This window comes from Bombus fervidus, chromosome 15 (assembly GCF_041682495.2).
Source record: "Bombus fervidus isolate BK054 chromosome 15, iyBomFerv1, whole genome shotgun sequence".
NCBI lineage: Eukaryota > Metazoa > Arthropoda > Insecta > Hymenoptera > Apidae > Bombus > Bombus fervidus.
In genome coordinates, this window is record NC_091531.1 from 7,598,041 (window position 1) to 7,619,138 (window position 21,098).

The window sequence follows — 21,098 nt, forward strand, 5'->3', positions numbered from 1 at the left end:
TTACACAGTATCGTTCTTTTTATCTAACACATGTATATACTCTGCCTCGTAGTATATTAACACGTACTAATGTGTTTTTTGCCCCATGAATAAACCATGTGCTGACATCTATTGAAGGTGGCAGGGACGGTGACTTCGAGCATATGTGGATAAATGATACTGAATGGTTTGTTCGTAGGAAAGACCGCAAGACTGTGCGACAAGGACAAATTACATGAACGGTTCTAGACAGAGAGGGCAATAGTGTGCAACAAGTTCCTAATTGTAGATCCTAAAAAAGTATTGCAATAACAATTATTTGTGATATAGATTATTATAAAATACTAATATTCCAAGTTAATTACTATATTCGTCGTAGGAAATCGCAGAGGGTATAAAAAACATTAATTTTTTGACAAACCGGTATTTCACACCTGAGACACAAAGTACCATTTAACGTCACGTCTATCCTGTCTACTCTCTCCTATTTCTATCTACTGAGTATTGTGAATACAGTTAATTTATGCGCGCTCAGATGTCACTAGCGCCCAAATCACGAGAGATGAGCGCAAAAGAAAAATTGATTATGGTAATTCTTATTTAAATTCCAATAAAGTATGTTCACCGAAATTCGAATAATTCAGCCTAATCATCACTTTTCATTACTTTAAATCGGTTAACAACGACCATAAATAAGATATAGCGAGATTAAGCGAGAAATATTTGTTACATTTATCCTTCCTTATTAAGACAATATGTGTAAAATAAAATCATCACCTATTTCACGAAATACGAGAATGAGACTCCATATTTATTTATTGCAAACATTTATATAATTAAATAAAACATTAACGGGAACAAATTAATTTCAGTTTGATCAGTTGAGTGGTTTTTGCAAATATATTTATGACAACTTCTAAACATAGACAGGTCAGAGAATTAATACACCTTTACTCATTCATTCAAGCACAAAAATTTCAGTTTGGAAATGGGAAGATTAAAGGTGGAAATAATAAATTGTTACAACAAATAAATTGTTACAACACTAGATATACTTTTTGCTTATAAATTAATAATAATTAGGCCAATCCCAGCAGCACTGCAATACCGGGCCGACCCGTGGCAGAGGAGGAGCGAGCCCCACGATCTCCACCTATTTCCAAAAATCAGACTAATATTCTGAACTCCCCGATGGGGAGTTTATCAGATATTAAGCTGATAAGAACAGATACTACACTTTGATCTTAGCCATTAGGCCGAGAAGCGATAACTACTTTAACCTTCCTGTTTGTATTTAACGACTCTGTTACTGAATCTCTCTAGTGAGAAATTTTAATCGCAATGCACCATCTAGTGGCGTGAATACGAACTTTCTTACTTCATTTATAGGGCAGGATATAAATATGTAAGTGCGAGGGGTTACATGAATAGATATTTTTACCTATTACAAACCAAACAGAAATTTGTAATATCTAAAAATTACGTAAACGTGATATTATTCTAAGCTGACAATTGAAAAATCAGAAAATTTGAAAATCTGAAAATCGTAAAATTTAAGAATTTGAAAAACTGAGAACTCGAAAGTTTGAATATTTTTTATGTTACCATGGGCAAATTAAATTTTAATACACGACTAACAATAAGTTCTTAGAAATCTTAGTAGATAGCGTTAGTGTATTAATTTTAGCAGTATGTATCATATGTAGTATAATTGAAATAAAATAAATTAACATGTGATTTTCTAAAATTGCAAAATACCATCGTTGTTGACTAAAGTATGCAACTTATTATAGAAATCGAAATAAAAGATATGTGAAAAGATGTAGTTTAAGAAAAAAGTTTATTAAAAATCATTGTAACTCCTAAAAAATAGACCGTAAGTAATTAAACTATGGATTTTTATTTATATTTTACACTATCTCGATAGTTCTAACTATTGAATTGTCGAGTTCTATTAAGTATTTAGTCTAAAAGGTGACAGGAAGATCTGTTCCCGATATCGTGGAGAGGTGTACTATACAAAAGAAATAGCGTTACCGGTACTGTTTCTACATCCGACATAGCGTGTGAAACCAGTCAGGCAAAGGGACCGATGCAACAAGAGCCTGGGAGTGCCTTTTTAATGTCACGGAAGGAGTTACCTTTAAGTATCGTCCATGTCGAATCACATGATTCGTTAGATTGGGGGAGAGTCCGATAATAGGTGAATGGTCGAAGATGTCCATTGTTTTATTCTACATATCTCCTTTTCCCTTATGCCACTTTTCCAATCACAGGTACACTATACCATTTTTAATCATTCGGCCTTATTCTAGTTATTTTATTATTGTATATTGTAGAGTTATTATACAATATTATTAGAACACTAGAGAAGAATGTCTATTTTATAACAAGTTTAATCAGTACATAAATGTAATAAAGGGAAGAAGATAGAAAATTATCTTCTGTGTTCAAGAATATACATATAAATGTACATATTTATAACTTATAATTGATAATTAAGCGATAATGGTTGATTATAATTTGAATTTTGAATTTTTATTTTTTCGTATTGAAGATGGTGTTATCAAAAAATATCGCTTCATCTATGATGATAGTTTCCCTGTTTAGTAAATTATCATAGTTATAATTTGAAGTTCCATCGTAATACAGTATTTTCATTAATATCCATTAACATCAATGGAAATAGGATAATAAATAATAGAGTAACCTAAAAGTTCACAGGTATATTTGTTTTTGGTGTGTATGTATTGTGTTCTGTATATGACATATTCGTAATATTGTGATACAATAATATGACACATAATATATAATATTAATATACGATATATAATATGCATACAACAATATAATTTGAATTAATTGATACAGTATCTTTATTAATATTCAGTTATATAAAATATTAATTAAAGAAAAATTGAAACGAATAACCTAGAAATCCACGTGTCTAGCTTCGAAATTTATTTATTTCTAAATATTATATTCCCCTTAGTTTGATTATTTATTTAAAGTGACAAATTATTTATTAAAAGTGATAAATAATACTAAATGGAGATTTCATCTATATTTGCATAACCTTCGAGTCAATGGTGTGAGGAAATAAACAGCAGGGGTGCAAGGGAGATCATTGCCCCCACCCCTCAGAGCTATAGTAATTTTAGTATTACTTTCACACGGGCCACGCACATGATTGTCCTTTAGTTAAGGTAATTATTACCACGTGCATGATAAAGATGCACTTGTAGCGAAGTGACAAACGTGATTTGCTACACGGTAGAATTTACTTTTATTACTGTAAAGAATTTTATCGTCAATCATCAATTAAGACACGATGGTTTTAAAGCTTGCTGTCTTCTTGTCTTGCAAATTTGTTTCCTTACGAAATTCAAAAGCTATTATTGTTAATGTAATTCTTATTTTTCACTTCACTTTCAGGTTATGCATATATCTATTATTTGATTCAAGCTTGACCAAATCCTATCTACAATAAAGATAAAATCTAATAATTTGAAATAATGACTCATCATAACAATCGTATCGTTTTTATTTGAAATATGTATGATATAGGAAAGAAGATTATATATCACTAGAAGCTAAAATTTCAATAAACATATATTGCTATAAATAAAAATTTAGATATTTCAAATATTTCATTTAAATAATGCTCAAGCTTACTTTGATCATCTATTTAATTTGAAAAACTGTGAATAAATTAGATCCGAATAGTATCATGCTTTGTTTGCATATTTTATATTACCTATATTAAATATTATTACTTGTGAATATGTTAGGAAAGTCAATATCAAGTTAAACACTAATTTGTCTTTCTATATTATTATTATACGTATGTATATGTACATTGTTACGAACTTGACTATTGTTTCTCATGAATTTTAATTATGTGAGGTTATGTAATGATCGTTGTTATTGAATAATGGCGTTATGTAGTCGTAGTATGATTAATTAGGATACATGATTTTTAATTAAGCGCAGCAAACGACAAACGACATTCCTCTTCCGTCGTTTGAAATACAGTGAGAATCCAGTGGCAACCGTTCCGACCTAATTTCACATAATTAAATGGTTATACGGTCCGTTGAGATTTCATTAAGCTCGTGCGGCTAATTAGCAAAACGCTGACATTTTGCAGTCGCGCTACGTCATCAAATCATTCAGCATTTCCACTTTCCATTTTAATGTTTTATTACTTCATTATTTATTATTACACTTTTACCTTCTTGTAAAAGTTTTCTAATTTCAATATTCTCAGTTTCTTAATTTTTCCAACAGTTCTTTAATTTCATAATTTTCTTAAAAATTCCAATGCTCCTAATTTAGAAACTTCTCTTAAAGTTTCAAAATATCCCTAATTATGATCATAATTTTCCTAAAAACTTAAATATTCCTAATTTCATAATTTCCTTAATAGTTGTCCAATTATTTTCATAGGAATCCAAACGACTAAATAAAGGGGATGAATCCGATCCTGTTCGCTAACCTTCCTCGATGATGACCTTAGCCAACCGCTCATCATTCCACCAAGCACGTACTGCTCGACTGATTTGCATAAGACCAGAGTAAGTATCGAGCGAGCGCGAGGTCGAAGCAACATGTGCTTCGACAGATCGAGCTCTTGCTTTACGGCCATGATCCGGCTAATACACGTACACACCTCCTTCTATATTCTACTGTAAATTTTATTTGCATCTTAGGTACAAAGATCAAATTAGTCTTAGTTACTTTCAGGTATATATCCTGCCCCTCGCTATTTCTTCGTGAATGTTTCAGCGATTCCTACCTATTGAAAGCTTGGACTGTTCCTTCAATATCCTTGACTGATCAAGCATTCTGTATTAATTAAATACTATTTGCACTTTGGTAATTGCACCATTTCAATTTCCATTTAAAACATCAAGAGAATGATAGGAAGGAAAAGTGGATTATCTGTTAAGTTATATAGTCTCTGTTTTCTTCTTCTTCAATAATATTTGGATAATCAGGTATTCTTGATTAATTAAGAAATTTGTCTACTTTAACAACCATTGTGTATTTCAACTAATAGATCTCAATGGATATACATATTCTAGTTCTTTGCTATAAGACTGTAGATATTTGTGCACAGAATTATACAATGGAATTTAGAGAAAATAGTTAGCGTTTGTGCATTTTGCACACTTCAGAAATGAATAAAAATATACATACTAATTTTAATACTCGGGTCATGAAAGAAAATTCTAAGGATTTACTTAATTATTCTTTATTTTAACTGCTTATTACTTCCTTATAACTGTTCATACTACCTTTCATTTATCGTTTCACAAAAGATATGATTTCATTGTATGTAACTAAAATTCGGTTTACAACTGACATTTGAAAAATTGCCACGAGTCATCAGGTTGGCATAAGTAGAAGAAGAGAAAGCAGAGAGAGGGTTGAAAGGCAAAAACGCTTAGCGAGTCACGGTTCACAGCTATCGAAATTCGATTTCGTAACGATTCTGTTTGGTATTGTGTTCCTTGATGCGAGATCAGCTGATTGCAATTTTAACGCGCGGGAGGCAATCAGATTTCAGCGAGACCTTTTCGAATCGCGTACTGCAAAGACGATGAACAAGTCACACATACGCCATTAGAACTTGTTATCCTGGCCAATTTGTTCACGAAACCCAGATCATTCAAACACATGGGTAAGAATTACGCAGTTGACCTAACCTCTCTTCCAATCATCTTATTATTATAGAACTATTTGGTAGTAATTTTGTTTAGTCAAATGTTACAATGATATTATGTGAAGGCCAAACATTTTTTTACATTTTTTAATCTCAATTTTCATCTCGTAATCCACAAGAGTTTAGATTACATATTACTTTATTTTCCAATTTTTTGCTATAGTAATTCTATCTCAGATTGTCATTGTTACTTATGATTTAATGGAGAATTCAATGGAGAATTATTAGTGATAACCTCTCATAGTTTCCAATTTACAATTATGAACACTTTTCGTGTCTTAATTGTAATTTAATTCAAATGGTTCCATTTGAAGATAAGTCCACCTTTGTTAATTGTAGAATTTGCTTCATTTTAATCTGTACTTTGCGTTTTACATAGTACAATTACTTTTACATTGAATTAGCACAAAGCGAATTGGGTATTCTTTTTAAATTAAGTGATTTTTTCTGCGCTGCTCTATTTTTGTTTATTTTTGATAATAATCAACTCTGAGTGGGTAAAATTGTAATGAATGTTTCGTCATCTCAAAAATGCTTCAAAGTGAATACACTATATCAATCTGAAATTTGTTAGAAATCTTCGTGAATATAGAAATTCGAATTTCTAGATTTTTCGTGGTTTTGAAGAAAGGTTAGAATTAATACGAATCGCGAATAGAATAGAATGGGCAGATACGTATCGCACGAGTATATATTCCGTTGCGAGAAAAAGTGTCAAGTTCGTGTGAAATTAGATAGTTTATTAGATACCTCTCGATAAGGGAATACAATACTTGAATACTCGACGGCGGGATACTCCAGCGAACTTCGCATAATGGCAGGATGTTTATGCTTCGCGCGAATCGTAAATTTAAGGGACGCGTGTACGATAAAGTTGCCAACTGAGTACTTTAACGGAAAACCATTAAAACAGTGTTTCCCAAACTTGTGTCTTCGCCACATGATATGATATATTATTATGAATATAATTTTTAAAGAGATGAAACCTGGGTCTTATGTTTTACATATTTTTACAAATTTCATTAGTAATAATATGTGTGATTACTATTTGGATACAATACTATTTGGAATTTTGAATCATCTGAAAATTGTAGTAATAATACTAATTGAAATTTCTCTCATTAGTTACATAATTGAAAATTATTATGATACGACTTGGGGCATACTTAAATATAAATTTTGATCTGACAATAAAAAGCACTGTGTTCAATAATTATAAATTATAGTACTTTGCTAAAGAATTAATGTATTTAACGAATTTCTGTATAAACTATTATCACATAAAGTCTAAATTACTATACACGTAGTCATTATTGTATAATCATTCATCGTGAACTGATTGGATTTTAATGGCAGTTTTTGGCAGGTTTTTAATAGCAGATTTGATTAAAATGAATGACGCTTCAGTTGTGTAACAAGTCCCATACAATAACATCTATATAACTGAAGAGTGGAAACTAGTTGTTGAGAAGCACTGCATTAGAATAATACGCAACAGAAGAAACGAGGATTATCTCTGGATATTAGATCTTCTCAAACGAGACCTCATTAAGGCTACTTGTTTTGATGTTTGAGCTCATTAAACCCGATTCTCGATATGATTACCGCCATAAATCATTGTTATTGAGATTTCTATGCGTAGATGGCGCAGGAAGTAAACGAAGAATCCGCCATCCGGTTGAAACGCATCCTAACAAATTGTTAAGCATATTCGCATCGTAATGTCTCTATCTTAAGGTAAATTTACTCCAGATGATTAATGAGGTTAAGACAAACCAAGTACTTTTATTAATATAACATGGGTTACAAATTTTATGATATTTGTCTGATGGTTGAGAAATGTAATGTAATTTGAATGATTAATTAGGTCAACAATATAAAGCAAATGTTTACATTAATATAATTTACAAATTTATTTGTCTTTTTTTAGTATTTGAAAAGTACAACTTAATTTAAATTGAGATAATTTCCATATGAGCCAAGGGAAAGAGATGGTGACCATGACTTCCTTATGGGATGAGATGCCCTTTGAAGTGGCCTTTGCTTCAACGGTGTTCCTTTACCCTCGATATTAGTACTCATTATCCACTTTTTTATCACCTACGATTACATGGTTCACCAGTGGACGATGGATGTTAAAACAGCGACGAATAATAAATTACTACTTCTCGTAATTTCATTTCATAGTACCAATATTCTCAACACCTTCCGCTAAATGCGTCTCGAAGATGCGTTACAGCACCTCCGTATAATTTGCCGGTCAATGCAAAACAAAAATTCTCTTCCTTTCTCACGGCGAAAGGTATTTTAATATAATAACTCCAGAGTATTTAATATGCTGTTATATTCCACATTTTTTAACGTCTACTCTTCGTATTTTCTACTTCAACACTTTTGCAAACCTGTTCTAATGGCCTTTCAAGGATCACATATTAGTTGATACTATGTAATCCTAAAGTTAGGTTTATGAGATTATTAGGTAATAGAGTAAAGAGAAGAACTCTGAAAAAACATGAACTCTTTAATTTAGTTCTTGAAATTTTTTGTTACAATTTGAAGAACTTAAAAGTGTAATTTAAAAAGTCCCAAGATCAACACGTTCTCTACTTATCGCCAGGATTACTGAAAGGTATGAGAGCCAAGAACTATGAGCAACTCTCAGAGAATTAAGTAAATCTTAACTTTCTCACTGCATTAGCTGTCCAATCTAAATATTTCAAGTCTCATATTACAACAAATTAAAGAAACCCAATGTGAGATTTATACAAATTTATAAAGAATTAAATTCTTCTAATCTGGAACTATTTTGAGCTTCCTGCATACATCAGGTATACAGTCCACATATTCCAAATCCCATATTCATTCAGAAAATGCAAAAAGATCCATATATAGATATAAATATTCCAAATATTTTTAAATAGCCATGTAATTAATTTCAGACTTGTATTCAAGTTACTGATAAAGTACCATCACTCCTGGCAACAAAATGACTTAAAATGTAAAGACAGTGTCAAAGATCTGCAAGTAGCACTCATATAGCACGTTCATCTAAAAAGCCATATATACTGAAGCAAATAGCACTATAAAATAGTACAAAATCTAATGTATTTGGACCCAATTAATCAACATAAAAATCCTATAATAAATGGTATGTCAATATTTCTTGTATATACAAATATTCCAAATGCCTTTAAGTAATTGTATAATTGTCTCAGTTTTGTGCTCAAGTCATAAGCACATCTGGCAACAAAATGATCCAGAAAGTGGGAATAGTTTTAACAAGTGGTTTTGGTATACAACATGTTGCATCACCTAGAAAGCCATGTAATCTGAAAGAAATAGCAACCAGGTCATAATCACGTCACAAATGAGAGTCATCAACGCCACTACAAATTACAAATTGCTGTTCGTTGGTACGTTGGTTCTCGAGCCTCTTTGAACCACGTCAGTAAATCAACCATAACTTCCCCTCGCCGCGCGTAGGCGTGATTTTTATGCTACCACAAGGGGCATATTTCTTTGGACGATGCAGAACAGTGTTAAAAGTAACGGGACTGAAGGCGGTACATCTTGTTCGATGTAATTGCTCCATCGCACACGATCAGGTTGCAAATCAATAGAATCGATCGGACTGGTGGTGTTCCGTATGTCGACGGCGAAATCAGGATCTTGGACAGGTTATGGAAGCCTGCACGATCTCCCACGTGTCATATAACAATGTTAATTAAGAATCACGATGCACATAAATACGCTAGAATTGTATGGTAATGAAAGTGAAGCAACATGACATAAGGCTAAGGAAAAGTCTGATTTTAAGTCATATAGAAAATATAATAAATTATATAACATTATTGTCAACATTTTATAGAAGATTATTTACAGCGTTTTAAAGCTCTGTAGATATTACGATTAATTATCAAAAAGACCATGTTACTGTATGTGAAGAAATGTGATAACACTTAGAAGAAACTTAGATAATAAAGATAATGTATACCGCCTCTTTACTATTAAATATATTATTAAATTTTCTTTCAAGTGTTATAAAGAGAATTCTGCAATATGTACGTATAATATAATAATATAGCTAGATTAATATTGCCATTAATCAGTGCTGCAAAGTCAACAATACTACTGGTCATCAGCTCTCTGGAGGATTTGCCAATATTTGTACCAACTACTGAAGCATTGTAGAAACGATTAATCGAGAGGCTATCGATCCTGGTTTCTTCTCTTCCCAGCGTATAAAGTTTTCGTAATCACGACCGGCGCTGTGCCAATGGACGTATCGTTAACAGGATCTATCATTGAATCTTGGTCTTAGAGCGAGAGCAGAAAGGCTGAAAAACGAAATGGCATAATTTACAGGCCAACAATGAGATTATAACCGGTATACCGTGACGGATATGCCGCGTATGAAAGCCGAATGAAAAATATCAAATTGTTCCCATCGCTTTGTAAACGGATGAAAAAGGGCCGGAACAAAGAACGCCGACAAGACATCCGGCGAATTTCGATGAGATATCTGCTATTAATATACCATTCGGTCCCATCAGTGATAACTCCATCTATTGCAAAACTATGGTGTCTCAAAAAGCCTATATCTTCTATTACTGTATTACTACTCTTTGTATGACAATAGAAGTGAAGCAACGCGACTTTGTACATGTACAAAAATCGTATTAGGTGCAATCTGGATGACTCCACTCTCTAAGGGTCACATCTTAAAGCTTAACTTTAAAACATAACTTGAGCTCATATTAATGTTGCACCTAAGACCTGCAAAAGTATAAATGCAACCCTGAATAAGTCCAATAGACAAAATTCATCTAGCTTTATGTAAATTCTTATATTAAGAAAAATTGAGAATTTGATTGGTCAGATAATAAGATCAAAAGAAATTTAAAAACCGGTCATTTGACCAGGCTTGGTAAGGTTAATGTTAAAGAATTCTACAAATTGGGGAATATAGCAATATCATTAGAATAACGAGGTGCAATGTTGCAAACCGACATCAAATTAAATTTCGCGCCGATTCATTATCGTACAGCGTTGCACTATAGGATAAAAACCAGATGGCGTCAAACATAACCATGAAATGATTTATGTTTCGCAGTGGATCAAAGGGTAGACGTATTTTCTGTGGAATCAATTAAGCGTCATAACATCATTAAGGCTCAGGAGCATGGTACAAAACCGTAGAAAGTCAGTCAATTAATTATCGTCTGTACCATCTTCATTTATAATTACACAACTTTTAAACAGCGTGCGTTCCGCGTCATTACGTTTCAAGGGTTACAGTAATCACGATTGCATAATTAGAAGATCGAGAACAATTTCTTTTCTGTATTTCCCTTTTCAAAAGTTGCGTTGGAATAACGAAATCACTGAAGCATCAAACCAATACTGTCAGGACGGTTTAAAAGAAACTTTTTACTCGCTATATTAGGATGTTTTGTAATCAGTGATTACTAATCACACATGCTTCTTTCATGTAATTATAAATAATGACAGACGTGCCTAATGTAACTAAATGCTTAAATTGCCAGGGGTTGAGGGAAGAACCCTTGGCCTACTTTCAATAATCATAAAAAGGAGAAAGTCATTGTGAAATATTCGCCATGTTATAAGATCTTCTAACACCTGTTACAGAAGAAGAGGAGCATTTATACTTGTGCAACAAAGAGAGATCACTTGACTGTACTAATTTTAGAATTTCTTTAAAGGAAGTTACGAAATATCTGTGGATATATTTAAGTGGTTAAGTCAGGTTCCCTGTAGAAGATTCTATTTCTTCAAAGAAGATTTCTGTTTGAATCTTTTCAGACTGCATACATATAGGGTACCTACTCTACTTTAGAAATTAGAGTGCTTTTGTTATCTGTAATATATAGGATTTTCATTTATACTAAAAAGATTTCAAAATATTATATTTGAAAGTTAAAAATTTGTCGATCAGATTTAATCAGTAGAATGGATAAATGTCAGTTTGTTTCTTTTTATTGATGCCACTGTGTACAACTTATTATAGCTTCGAACGAAGATGAAACCACATTCCTCGCGCCACTTCATAACAATAAAAGAACGTCTAATTGTCCCATTCGGTTGACGTCTCCAATCGTTTTAGCTACCACTTTACTGAGTTGGAATTGTATGGTAATCACGTTCAAAATAGCGCGACGTTCGTTCTTCCCGACCACGGAGGATCAATTTCAAGCGATGAAAAATCATAGCACGTCGTTGTCCTTTCGCGATCACTAAAGAGATCTGAGGTAAGCTTAATACTTATTTCACTTCACTTCATTTTTTAAATATCCTATACACACCGCAATTAAACTGTAATTAGTATCGTTGAGTTACAAATAATTCACAGCCAATTCTGGATGCGTTTGCTATAATATTTGAATTTTTATCTATGATCTACTGGAACCAGTTGTAAGTACTTTTTTTTTAAATATTCAATATTGAGTAAAATCTTGTTATTATTCAGTAAATTAATGAAATATGGAGAAGATAAATTTACAATTTGTAAAAGAAGGAAATATTTTAAGTAAAGAGGAATTACCAAATTTCCCAAATTGCGCCAGGTTCCACGACCTCTTTTCTGGTGGAAACTAAAGGGTTAACACAGTTGACTGTTGTCCAACGAAGAAAACGTTCTTTCACGCGAGGTCAGAGAAGAAAAGGAGGCAGTAAAGATCAAGGTTCGTTGAATTAGATTCCATCTGATTTCGAAGTGCGTGACATTAACACCTCGCTTCTGGATCGAGCGCGATGCTCTCCTCAATGGATGCCAGCATTCTTCTCTTCTTCTTTTCTTCTCTTCTTCTCTCCTCGACGGCCGTCTTCTGCCCCGTTGTCCTTCCCTCTCCTTCGCAGCACATTGTGTTCAAGACATTCGTGACATTTCATCCTCCTCGATCTTAAAGTCTATGCTCCGAGATAGTTCTTCGTAGGTTACGTGAACCGCTCTGCCTTGATACCCACCAGACTCTGCAACTGTGCCTGCTGCTCAACAATGGAGCCCCTGGAAAAGTGTTTGATTAGATTCAATTCCACTGATTCCCTTTTCAGCTTAGATGAAATAAATAGAAGAAAACTGACCAGTCTTTGAAACTCTACCTATTTAACAATTGAAGAATTTCCCTGGTAAAAATGTTTAATTAGCTTCGATCGTATTGATACTCTTTATGAGATTAGATGGAACAGACAGAAGAAAACTGTTGATTATACCAGTTGCTTGTGATGTAATAGGATCGTAGAGCAGCATTCAAATCTAAGTACAATGTAAATGAATTATTTCATTGCTCTTTAACATCTATACAACCGCTCAAGTAACGTTTGCAGATATAGGTCCACGTTTGATAATTTTCTAATCAGAATTCCTCGATGCCCCACAAAAATGTATGTTAAGTTACCTAATTTTTAATAATATTGAGAATTAATGTTTATATGACATTTATTCTTTCCAATCTACAGTTCTGAAGAAAGTTTACGTTTTAATTGCAAAGTACATCATTAATGGTGTATAGTTTCTTTGTGATGGCTATTATCAATTGTGCAGAGCAGTGAAATTCGATGTTTAATAAATCTGACCGCAGACAGGGAATGTTGAACACTCGTTCCCGTACTCAGTTTCATCTCTGTCTCGCATAAATTGTCGCGTGTCTGCGCGCGGTTCTGCCATAAATCCACGGATGCTGGCTGACATGCGTCTTCGCTTGTGTCGTAAAGCAATTAAAGTGACGAGGATGATGCTGCGACGCGTGATGCATCCGCGAGCGCCGATTTTACAAACTTGGAAATGTCGGTGAGATTATTTCAACGACGGATAAGCGATATACAGTAACTGACAAAATTCATGCTTAGAAAAATATATATGTGTTACTCCACATTTGCTCTCTATTTTTTGTTATGAGGTTTGAGATTTTGGTAAAAGTATGTTATCATTTTTCCTCTTTCTGACTTCTTGTAGAAGCAGTATTGTTTATAACATAATAGTTCAGACTTAATTTCAACCATTAATCATAGCCGATCAGTTTTCAACTTTTATTTATGAAGAAACTAAGGAAACGGTCCAAAACTATTAGATTGTTCATCAGCATTTCTTGTTATTTACTTTGCCACATGATTTTAGTCATAAACCTGGGAATAGTGAAAGAGCTAGTTAATTTATTTGATTGATTGTTACAAAAGAAAGTAACAAATAGTAATAAAAAAAGGGGTTTAAAAATAAGAAAGAGAAAATCATTGCATAATAAGTTAGGTCATATTTTACTTCTCATTGTTTTGTATTCTGAGAGACTCGTTAAATTCGAGAAACATATGCATATGTAAAAAATGGTCATTTCATAAATTGCTCGATCGTATAAACGGCAATCACCGTTCGAACCTTATGCAATCATGGATTTGATGGAGCAGAGTATCTTAAGGCTGTGGAATTCCCGAATTCTTTCACCATAATCATCCTTCCTTTGCAACTCTTCTGTACAAATTTTTTAACACATATCTTTGTATACAGGCTGTCAAAGCATGAACGTATAGAAATGTAAAAATTTATAATAAATACCTAGTTCATTGACAAGTGAAGTTACCCAAGTGCTAAGTTAATTAAAAAAAAAATGTAAATTATATTGGAAATTACACAAATTGACTAAAAAGAAATAACAAAACAAAATGTGGCAACCTCAAAAATGGGTTAAATTCCAAAATCTGTTTTAACACCCTATATTAAATATTTTCATTTTTACATAAGGCGTAGAAAGTCTGTTGGAAATTATACTAAAAGCTTGATCAAAAATGTATGGCCAGCAAAGAGGTCAAGCATTCTTTATAAGAAAAATGTATTTACTTCCTCCGTAGTCTTCTGAAGAAAAGGGGGAAGAAAAAGAAATGTTATAGCAGAGTAGAGTGAACTTAAAAAGAAAACAGGCACTAAAGTCATTTAATTACCCTGAAAAAAGACCGATTAACGATAACCCAGAGGACTATAATAGCATTCCTCTGTTCACCTCTTTTATGAGAATAAACAAAGAGGCCGATGCGCGGTTGCACCGTGGTGTGCTTAAAGTTTAAGGCGAAGTAAAAGTTCAACGCGACGTCGTTTTATTAACGAACAAGATCGGAATGCGAATGCAAAGTATAGTGGTGACGAGAAAACGGAAGTGGCTTCAATTGATGATATTTGGCTTAGAATGCGATTTACAAAGCTTTGAGTTTCTCAAGATTCAAAATCTTGGACTTTTGAGCCCTCAAACTTTGCGAATTCTAAAATTCTGAATTCTCTAAAAAATTCGAGTTCCAGAGTACTATGTTCCCCACGATTTTGAGTTTCAAATGTTTGAGTTCTCTAAGAATTCGAGTTCCAAAGCTTCAAACTCTTCAGATTTCGAATTCCACAGTTTAATTTTCCCAGCATTTCGAGTTCCTTAAATATTCAAATCTCAAAGTTTTGAGTTCCCTAAAATATCAGTTTCTAACGCATTGAGTTCTCTGATGCTCTCGAAAATGTCGAGTCCCGAAGCTTCTAGTTTCCTAATGTTAACTTAAGGAAAGAATACTATTACATCTATTATAATTTCAATTCGAGCAACTAATCTTTGCCTTTTAATTTACTCTCCAACAGCGTCCCGGTTCGTTTCAAGATTTGGATCAGCCACTTACATAAGACAGGTCACGCAAGCTACGAACCACAATCTTGGGTGGCGAGACTGGAAGGTTGTGACGACCGAAATGTCAGGAACGTTTTCGAATGATCCAAGTCGTGAAGAAGAAGAAGAAGAAGGTAAGTTAGGAAACAGAAGTGCAAACGGGCGCGCGAGAAGTTGCGTGATGAAGATGTCCTATTATATGAGATGGCAGAAAGAAAAAGGAGTGCTAAGGTTGTTAAGGTTGTTGAGATGCTCCACGTGAGCTGTTGCTACGCTTGGAAAACCCTTGTGGGCTCATTTCACGGATTTGGCTAGGAGAATAAGAGAGGAACTGTACAGGAGCCAATGATGAAACAGTCGAGCAGATTCAGAAGAAAGATTGCGTTCATTTTCTTGTTCTAATTGACGTTTAAATGCTATTTATGTTGTGGATATTTGAATAGAGGTATCAACTGAATAACAGAATAGATAGGAATGAGTAATAAGTAAAATTGTAAAGTTGAACAGCGTAACTATACAAAGTTTTGAGATTTAGAGGATCTTTGGATTCCACAAAATTTTCCGGCACGGACATTTGTATTGTAGAAATTTTAAAGATTTTGATAATTTCAAGTTCCAATGACTTGATCTTCCCGATTAAATTTATAGTGTTAGGTTTGTATCTTGTAAAACGTATTATTATAAGAATATAGGATGCAATATATAACATATTTTACAAATTATTATAAAAAGCGATTAACTTATCCAATGGTAGTTGTATAAATTATGTGATGCATTAGTCTGAAAAGTTAACAGTTACACCATTAATGGTTAAATGTCAATGTCAAAATACCCTCTTGATTATCGTGTATGAAAAAGGAAACTGGTGATTTTCATGGTGTACCATGTTGAAACGGGGACACGCTTGTTTAAGATCATCATTAGACAGCATCATTTCAGAATGTAGTAAATCTCATAGTACTTGCCATTACATCGGTAATGGATACCTTTTAATATACAATCAGCATTCCTGAAATTGAAATATCTGTTAAATGTAGAACTTGAAAGTGTAAAATTGACGAAATCTTCTTGAGAAGATCTAAAATCGAGAAATCGCGAGTTAGAAATTAATTTACTAGTATCATTATGATAATTACTATCTACCCATCATTACCCTAATTAAGCTTATAACGAGCTGTGACGCGACACTAGCGCGATATAACCATTAGCTAACATTTTCCAAAATATAGAGTTTCGAAATTTGAATTTCCTGAAACTATAGCTAGCTCTCTAAAATTTTGAGTTTCAACTCAAAATTTCTGACATAAAATTCTGACCTCCGAAGCTTTGAAAGTCCTCAATTTCTCTATAACATTGATTTAATCAAACAACGCCATTAAACCTACCATCACTTTAATTCCAACCATTATACACCATACCATATATAAAGCAATTTTTCACTGAAGACATTTCCTATAAATAGCTACATCCTTGTGTTCATCATCGTTCAGCTCTGACCATATAGACACATCAAAGGGGAAACCAGATTTCCAAATGTGTCTGATGAATTATGACCATGAGTATTAGGCGTTTCAGCGACCAGGTGTAACGGTCAAATCTCATGGATGTTGGCTGTGTTTTTACATCAAGGTGGCGAGAGGAATAGGCCAAGTGGAACGTAGAGTTCGCACGAGTGCGCGAATTCAATGGAAGGTTATGAATATCCGATCCTCTGTCGAAGTTGCGTGTCATAGTTAGCCGGCTTCTTCGCGCCGTGACGCCTTTGTCTGTTGCGCATCTAAGTAAGTAGGCATTCCCTCGGTCACGATGAAAGTGAAAACTCTTCGTTCTAGTCGCAGATGACCTACTGCTTGCCAAGAATCTGGGTGCTCCATCACACCGTCTCTTCCCGTCCATTCCCGTGTTACGAACCACTTAAGAACCCCGACCACCAAATTTGTCATACAGTGACTGCAAAAAGTATTTGTATCGCGTTGTATTTATTGTAGTTAGCTAATCGCTATATTTCTATGATTATAATTAAAAAGAATTCAGGTATAAAATTGTTTGATTCAGTAAATACTATATAGACTATACTTTGCATAATATGTGTATTCTATGTATTTTTGCACCTGCAAATTTCCTGTAACTATGTAAAAATCAACAATCTATTTATAGTATTTATATGTACTACCTACTACATAGTAGTATACTAGCTAATTTGGTGTAACAGCATTAGATTTTGCGTTATTTAGCAGTGCTTTCACAAGACTACAGAAATTTGATTCTGTGGAAATGAAATACTAGACCTGGTAAAAAAATGCTTCATTAGAAAATAAGGGTGTATACAAATACTTTTTTTTAACTATTACAGTTTTCAGTTTTAGTGATGATTTGGACAATGTTAGTTGGTCGTATTATCTTAAACTGGTTCTTACTAGAATTTAGTTAAACTTGTTCTTATATCTTGCAATAAACCAATATAATGATTGAAAGAATTAATTTCAGAAATATTTTATTTGTAAACTTTAATTCCATATATTACAATGCAATAAAAAGAAGAAATGATTAGTACATATGAAGATGGTGAATCAGATCTGGAAATCATGTCAAGGGTAATCCTGAGAAGGGTGTAAAAGGATCATCCACGTCAATACTGACTCCTACATACAATTTCAATCTTTCACGGCCTCTTAAACTCCTTGACAAGGGTCGACATACATATATTAAATGTTATGCTGAACATGCCAATTCCAAGTTCAGACACACTTCACTAGCTCATTGTAATGAAAACAATAAAGATTCAATTATCCAGAAAAAGTACATCCTATCTAGCATTGGTTAGGAAAAAATTTAATAAATTGTAATTCAAATATTAATGAAAGGTTTAGAAAGAAAAATTTAGATTAGAGTTAGGTTTGGATTGAGCTTAAATTATATCTGTGTCAGGTTTGGACCAAATTTGGATTACATTTGAATTAGGTTTGGATTAGATTTGAATCCGATTTGTATTACATTTGAATGAGCTTTGGATTAGATTTGGATTATGTTTGGATTAGATTTCAGTCATAAAGTAGTTATAGATTCAGTCAGACATCTAAATATGCCAATTCCAAGTTTAGACACAGTTCACTAGAAGTCACCTAACAATTTAATATAGTAGAACTAATGAAAATAAAATTATTCAGGTAGAATAACATTCTATCTGAATGCTAACAGCATTGATTGGGAAGGAACTTGAGAAATTTTAATTTACATATTAATAAGAAAATGAAAAAGAAAGGTTACCTGAATTATCAGTTTCATGATAGAGATTGTAGTCTATTGAAAGGATGGTATCATGGAATTGCAACATTTGAAAATAATATCTCCGTGTGAGCATTACACACCACGTTATTAGACGTTATTAAAGCGTTCGTTAATAGTCTGACCATGTCTTGTAAAACATCTAACGTGCAACGTTAATCGCTAAAGTGACAGGAGTGAGACAATCCTCTCTCTCTCGAGACTCCCGTGTACATGCACCCAGTTCGTCATCCACTATCTCCCTATCTACGTGTTGTTCGTTTCTAACCAATTGGAATGTTAATTTTAAGTAGCTATAATTATTTTTCTTATGTATTATGTATTATATCTGTTTTGTATCTTCAATTATTTTTGTTCTCTTCAATACCAAATTTCAGATTTTATATAAACATAAATCCATTGAGGGGTAAAGAGTATATAAGTTCTCTACGAGTTTCACGAAAGGAATATAGCAATAGTTAACTTAACTAAATATAATATATAATAACTTAAGTAACCTGAAGATACTTTATGATCCCTGTGGCTACCTAAAATAGATATAGACAAGATTCGTGATCTGTTAGATGAAACAGAAGGGGTGTTTAAATCGTTGAGTATTCCAATTCAATTGTCGATTTGAATTTCAAGTAAATTTAATTATTCAATAACTAAATTTCATATGATAAGAGTTTGCTTTCAGATAAGTGGATTCAATAGACAGGAATTTATTTAATTGGACACTAATTAAAACTTCTTTCCAATAAATGAAATTCTACTGTGTATGTTTTTCGCAGAAACTTGAAGTCTTTTAACTCGTAATTAGGTTGGAAATAAATTTCCACCGTGGGAGTGTCTATTGGTTAAACAGTAGAAGATCAAAGTAATCAGCGATATAAGTAGTTATGGTTGCAACTACCGCATCGAATTGCCCTGACGTGCGGTAAATTTGATGAAACATCGGTGTTACGCGAGGAATCCGCCAATTACGGTCGAACAGGTGCTAGTTTCTCATCAAAATACTCGTCAGGAATGATGCTACCAATGCTACCATATGAAGATATACTATTGCCAAGATGCGTTGCTTCAAAGGCAGCTCAACAAAGTTCTGACTGAATTTTGCTTCTTTGATCATTTTTTTTTTTAAATTTGAGGTTCTACTCCTTTTCCTATCCATGAGAATTTACTTCAATGTTTTGAATAAGGAAACATAATAAAATAATAAATTTTAAGTACATGTAACTATAATCTTTCGATTATCAGTCATACCTAGGTCTTAAATTCCTGGAATATCTTTAAAATATTACTAAAATATAGAAACCAAAATCTGGTTAAAACGTATGCTAACCTCCAAGTCGTAAAAAGTTAGAGTGAGACGATCGACAGGAGACTACTAGAAAATAGCTTGCTCTTTCCCATCAAACGAAGGGTGGGGCGATTAGTAAGCGAGCGTGGTAGCCTTGATGTCCGTGGAAAAATTAAGCTGGAAGAGAAAACTTTCTCATGAGTCGGCAACCATCATCAGCGCCGAGCAATTAGTTCGCTTTACGATCGTGGAATCTTAAAAAGTTTTCCACTTTTAAGGCGGCCGGTGGATCACGTGATTACGCAACAGGTGGTACACTGGCGCCACCATGTTTTTCTTCTTCCGCGGATGTTACAGGCTCAGATGCAATAAAAATAAATTTGACGATTGTCCGCTGAGACCATTTCAGCTTCGCGTTTCATAAGTTTACGCTTGACATTACACTTTGGAATTTCTTTCGATCGCTTTCTCCCTGAAGAAAGCGAACGAGGGAAAACGTAAAAATTTGATATGAAAATTATTCTTCGACTCTCCATGGACATCAAGATAAAGGACGTAGGAAAATCTTTAGTCTTTATGTATACAATTTATGAAAGATCATTGACATTAAAACATGATTTTTATTATGTTTGTAAGAATTCTAAATTATATAGTTCTAGGAATTTTTGAAATCTAATACTTTCGAATATTTGAAAGGTAAAAGGATGGGAGTAATAGGGTGAGGCGGGATGAAAAGGACATTGCAAATATTTCAAAGACGAATGGTCTACTCACGGCGATAATATTTTTTATTTTGCAACACCATCCATACATGTACACTGGCGTATAATTTCAGCTCATTATTGTAAATATGGAGAGAGGTTTAGTGGCAGTATATATGGCTACAGCTTGATAGCTAAGCTTTTCAATGTTATCAATTAAAAGCAGAATGGTCTTTTCATTTTTGTTATATCTTGTTCGAAACCAAATTGTCACTTTTATGCTCATACCACTTCTCCATAATCAGTAATAAATGTGTATTGTGTACTAATAAATAACAGTCACTTGGGACTAATGTCACGTCAGTGGCCATCACAATATTAAATTAATATATAAATAATATATCATAAGTTCTAAATATAATCCACCTATTAGAGTCTAAAACATCTTCATGCTTTGTTAGACATTTCTGCAATTC

At 33.2% G+C, this 21,098-nt stretch overlaps 1 long non-coding RNA gene and 1 other non-coding gene across 2 annotated transcripts; one reads left to right on the forward strand and one right to left on the reverse strand.

Annotated features, from left to right (window-relative positions):
- Nucleotides 1–1,053: 1,053 nt before the first annotated feature.
- On the reverse strand, nucleotides 1,054–1,247 carry LOC139995373 (U2 spliceosomal RNA). The gene has a single exon (XR_011801968.1). It is a non-coding gene; the product is annotated as a U2 spliceosomal RNA (small nuclear RNA).
- A 710-nt stretch (nucleotides 1,248–1,957) lies between these two features.
- Nucleotides 1,958–15,488, forward strand: LOC139994783 (uncharacterized). The gene is made up of 3 exons (XR_011801734.1): nucleotides 1,958–2,255; nucleotides 4,429–4,556; nucleotides 15,330–15,488. It is a non-coding gene; the product is annotated as an uncharacterized lncRNA (long non-coding RNA).
- The last annotated feature ends 5,610 nt before the right edge of the window (nucleotides 15,489–21,098 follow it).